At 48.4% G+C, this 5,263-nt stretch overlaps 2 long non-coding RNA genes across 2 annotated transcripts; both read left to right on the top strand.

Annotated features, from left to right (window-relative positions):
- Positions 1-1,226: 1,226 nt before the first annotated feature.
- Positions 1,227-3,968, top strand: LOC136458323 (uncharacterized). The gene is made up of 7 exons (XR_010759969.1): positions 1,227-1,492; positions 1,615-1,888; positions 2,493-2,535; positions 2,830-2,940; positions 3,075-3,474; positions 3,561-3,689; positions 3,771-3,968. It is a non-coding gene; the product is annotated as an uncharacterized lncRNA (long non-coding RNA).
- A 99-nt stretch (positions 3,969-4,067) lies between these two features.
- Positions 4,068-4,916, top strand: LOC136458324 (uncharacterized). The gene is made up of 3 exons (XR_010759970.1): positions 4,068-4,509; positions 4,598-4,685; positions 4,758-4,916. It is a non-coding gene; the product is annotated as an uncharacterized lncRNA (long non-coding RNA).
- The last annotated feature ends 347 nt before the right edge of the window (positions 4,917-5,263 follow it).

Genomic DNA, 5,263 nt, shown 5'->3' on the forward strand with positions numbered 1-5,263 from the left:
TCCTATGGCTTGTTCACTTGGCTGATAAGTCATGGCTGAAAGTACTGTTAGCGGATTTGCTGTGAGAGAAAAAATATTGTTCGTTGACTGAAAAACTACGACTTATAAGACAAGCGAACAGAGCTTTAGTACTAAGATGACACATGTAAAAGACCAACAATCTAATCTCATTTTCAGAACAATCTTGACAATAAAGTCACTTATTACAAATTAGCATCAAATTAATTACCATGTGAGTTGCTTTAGTACTATAACTTATAAACAGAGATGACACTTATAAAAACCCAACAATCTAATCTCATTTTCAGAACAATCTTGAAACAAATCCACTTATTACAGATTAGCATCAAATTAATCAGCATATGATTTGCATTAGTACTATAACTATGAACATTTGAACTGATTATTGACGCCAAGTTGAAAGGAGTTGGAATGGAAGAACTTTTTTTTTTGTCCTGCTTCAACTACTCCCAAACACCAGGAGGCCTATCTCTTGCGTATCAGTGGGCCATGATCCCGTCTTTCTGCAGGCTTTGCAGCTTTTCGCTTCTCCCCGGTCCCGGCCGGAAACTCGCCATTCTTTGCAGCGTCGCTTCATCGCCTCCAAAGCTCCAAGCACCGGGAACCACCAAGACACGCCCACCATGGATCGCTTCGTCCGCCTCGCCGCCGCAACGGTGCTGGGGAACCCCTACCGCCCGCGCCATTTCACCGGTATTTTCATCGCCTCCTCGACCCCGTCTGCCTCCGGCCACCTCGGCCTCGTCCGGGCGCGTCCCGGTCTGCTCGACCTCAATTCTCTGCTCAGCCCAGAGGCGTTCCTCCTCGACGCCACACACGCGCTCGGCGCAGCGGCACTCCGCCACCAGCCTAAGCTCGGTTGGGTGGCCCGCACTCTCCGGGATCTCGCCCCGGAGATTCAAGCGGCGGCGGCGGCGGCGGCGGCGGCGGCGGGGGACGTCGAGGGCGTGCAGGCTGGGCGTCATTACATGGCCCTCCTCGACGCGGCGGAAGGTCGCTTTCTAGGACGCGCTCGACACCCTCGGCCGCCTCGCCGAGGAACGCCCTTTCCGCCCGGAGCCGCGCCTCGCCGCTGCAGCGGTCTGCGACCTACTCGGACTACCCGACCAGGGCGACCGCTGGCTCACCGGGATTACCGGCGACCAGCTCCCGCGTGAGAACGTCATCTTCCGCAACGCCGTCGTCGCGGCTACGCTCGGCGGGGCAAAGGACGCCGTCGCGGGGTCCCAGGGCGCGGTGGCATCCGCTGCCCTCATGTTCATCTATGAGAAGCTGTGGGGCACTGCCTTTGATAGGGACATGTCCGCCACCGCGCCCTCATGTTCATCTATGAGAAGCTGTGGGGCACTGCCTTTGATAGGGACATGTCCGTCGTGAAGAAGGTGTTCATCACTGCCCTGCTCAACCGCCTGGTGAAGCGGAAGCTGCACGAAGACGCCCTCGCCGATCCCCATCTTCGATGACGCCAAGGGTACCGACCAGTTCGTCCTGGATTTTTTCTAAACACTTTTTCAAAACTAACTTTTTTTTTTACCGCGCCTATTGCATGGCGCGGCGAAACGCTTGTGCCGCGTCATGCATGGTGGCCGGCAGGAGAATGACGTGGTAACGACCGGTGTTGGTGACATGGCACGGTCTGCCGCGCCACCGATCTTGGTGCGACAGTGACGCGCCATGGCGTATGGCGCGGTAGGACCAGATAAATATCGCGCGCGAGCCCACCCGCATGCCGCGCCGCCAGTGCCCGCCGCTCCGACGGCCGCCCGCCCGCGTCGGCGCGCCCACCCGCTCCCGCCGTGCAGCGCTCGCGCCGACCGCGCCACGAACATCGATGCGTCACGGTCGCCGACCGTCCGCTCATATTAAGGTAGCTCCCTCTCGATTTCATGTTATTATGATTATTATTGATTTAGGATAGTTAGTGATTTAGGATAATTAGGTTAGTGATTTAGGATAGTTAGAATAGCTAGTGATTTAGTATAGTTAGTGATTTAGGATAGTTAGGGTTAGTGATTTAGGATATTTAGGTTAGTAAATTTGTTTATTTAGGTAAGTAGTTTTTAGGTTTGAGGTTGTATGTGTTGTAGTATAGTTAAGGTTTGGTAGGTAGTTAGGGTTTATGTTACTTTTAGTTAGGATTTTGGGTTTAGGGATTGATTAAGTATTTATTATTTAGTTTATAGTTAGTTATTTAGGTAAGGATTTTGGGTATAGATACTAGTTTTCAAGTGTCGGTACTTAGTAGTGCATGATTCGTCGATTTGGATGACTTGATGAAGTTTCGTCAAATGCTTATTTTTTTAGTGAAGTTGTTTAATATGTCTGTTAATGTTACTTTGAATATATACATGTGCTTTCATATTGTGTTCGTATTGCATAACAAGTAGTTCAAAATTTGTAATGCTACATAATGTTAATTTGAATATTGTTAATTTGAATACTCTAACCCTTTATTTATCAATTTATAACAGGATGGCCCCTTCCACGCAGCACCCGTTGTTTCCCCTTCTCAAGGTAGAATACGACGACCAGTATCGAGCACACATCTTGAGTGACACCGACGCAGATGTGGCATTGCCTCCTTTGAGGCCCCGCACGCACACTAGTACGCACCAGTGGGACGAGCGTTATGCGCCGTACATATGACGTGTCAGCTTCCTCGAGCTTGTCCGTGTTATCAACTACGGTCTTTCGCCCCTTGATCCAGCACTACTTACTGTAGATGTAGACAAGTGCGAGTGTCTTCTTTGTACGTAAATATTCTTATAACAAATTTGAGGCAACTAACAGTCGTTCTATTCTTATAAGAGGTGGAGGTCTGAGACCCACACGTTTCACCTACCTTGCGGCGAGATGACCTTGACCATGCAAGACGTGAATGCTATCTTTGGCCTTCGGTTGGGGGACTTCCAATGACAGGTATAGTTGACAACGATCACTGGAGGGAGCTGGTGGCTAAGTTCACTGGCTTTCTTCCACCGGACGATGAGGTTTCTAAGAAAAAATAAGTGAGCAATTCAAGCTTATTTAATACTTGCATTGCTTTCCTGCAGCCATCAGGTCTCATTTTCTTGGGTGAATTTTAGAAAAAGTTCTAGAGTTTCATCGTCGTGGATCACAGAGCGTTTTGATTACTTGGATCCATAGGCTGATGAGGCTCAGATCGACAGGTTTGCTAGAGTATGGCACTGGCACTTTCTTGGTGTTTTCCTCTTCTTAGACGCCTCGGGCAACACCATCAGTTGAATCTTCCTTGACATACTACGCTAGCTATGGGAGAACATAGCAGCGTACAATTGGGGCAACGCAGTCCTGGCATGGACGTATCGACAGTTGTGTGTTGCCTGCCATCGCACCTCAGGGTATGCGAACCTTGGGGGTTGCTCCTACCTACTCTAGGTTTGGTGTTGGGAACGATGGCCCGTTGGGAGGCCTCTTAATACTGGTTTACTAGTAAGTACTTTGATTCACTATATTTTTCGAGGCAGTTACATATGATTAAATTATTAATGGCTAATTTATTATCGTGTTCAATGCAGCAATGGAATGGGCGGGATACACTCTCTACAGCTCTGTATATCTGGACAGAAACATAGTTAGTTAGAGAGAATGCGAGGCGTAAGTACAGGGAGTACACGGACGGTCTCGACGTCCTGACACAACACCAGGTTACGCTCTCTTTACTATCATACATGTGTCTTGTTCGATGTACACTATAACACAACCTAACTCAATTATGAAATATTCAGGTGCATTGGTGTCCTTAGGATGCTCCGGAGCTCGAGTACTATCTGAGTCCTATCACTAGGGATGAGTCAGACGAGTATCGCTGCAACGTCTCTCTTATTTTCTTCCACGTGATCGAGGTTCACTTGCCCATCAGGGTCTACAGACAGTTTAGAAGAATGATAGGCTGTCCACCACTGCTTTACTCCACCAACCAAAAATTATACGTGTATGTTATCGATTAATAACAAAGCTATAATTCAGAGGTGTGTGTGGTACAACTAACATCGTTTTGTTACAGGTATGATCGTAGGAAGAGGTACAAGACTAAGGATTGACGCGTGACACACAACGCATATATCCAGTTGTGGCAGACCAGAGAACGGCAGTCGGTCCATGCGGGTCCCCCACACGACTAGCACACCTTCAACGAGTATCTACAGTGGACGAGGACACATATCAAGCCCCCATACACTGAGAAGGCGATTGACGAGGACTTAGAGGAAGATGTGATCAAAAATGTGTACAACGTTGCCACTAGAGCCGACACATAGCTACAGAGAGCTCCGCTTCAAAGATACGTCATAAGATACTCGAATGGTACAATTTGTTATCCATTTGGTATTAAGTATGTGTACTAAAACTGTCCAACCGCGTTTCTGTACCCAGACGACACAATTGTCAAGGATGTCCAATGAAGCAGCGTTTTAGCTTCACGAGTCTAGAGGGCAGGGGCCAGGCATTCTCGAGGCTTTTGTGGAGGTAAACATAAATTTGTCCGTTCCAAAAATGTTTCTTTAGTGTATATGCGTTTGGAAAAATACACTAACTTTAACGTCTATTTATGCAGAAGGTGAAGCGGAGCTATAGGAAGCTAGCTCAGAAGCTAAGCTGCATGGACACTCCATGGGTGGAACCGACAGTTCCAGCGTGGTCAGGTGGCACCTCTTTTGCCTCTTTGAGGACACTAGCCGGCTCTTCTCAGCCAGTGACAGGTGCCACTTTTGCAGTGCGTACACCACCACATCATAGCGCTGGGAAGGACCCTACAAGCGAGGACGATGATGACGACGATGACGACCCCTCGGGCTTCCGTAGACAGCACCACCAGTGGGATCCTTGGCCGCAGGACGAGATCGGCATATCTTAGCTAGGTGGTGCCCCGCTTACCCAAGGAGCCTCACAGATAGTAACAAAGGTAGCTTCTTTAAATACGTAGGCGCTATGAACTAACGATCATAAATATTATAAGTAATCGTGCATATCATATACTTGCAGGGTACGAGCCGTACGCACCGACAACGTGACCACACGGATGTTGGCTACACTCCTAATGTGTTGCCAACAAATTCGAAGAGATAGAGGCGTCCGAGGGATCCTTACACTTCTGGGTCTTAGTTGTTAGGTCAAACGAATATTGTCATCCGAAACTTGCAGGCTTAGTTGGTTATGTTATGTCGAACTTATGTCGAACCAATGAAAATATTATGTGGCAGTTTGTCAACTTGCGCATGGA

Source organism: Miscanthus floridulus, chromosome 6 (genome assembly GCF_019320115.1).
Source record: "Miscanthus floridulus cultivar M001 chromosome 6, ASM1932011v1, whole genome shotgun sequence".
NCBI lineage: Eukaryota > Viridiplantae > Streptophyta > Magnoliopsida > Poales > Poaceae > Miscanthus > Miscanthus floridulus.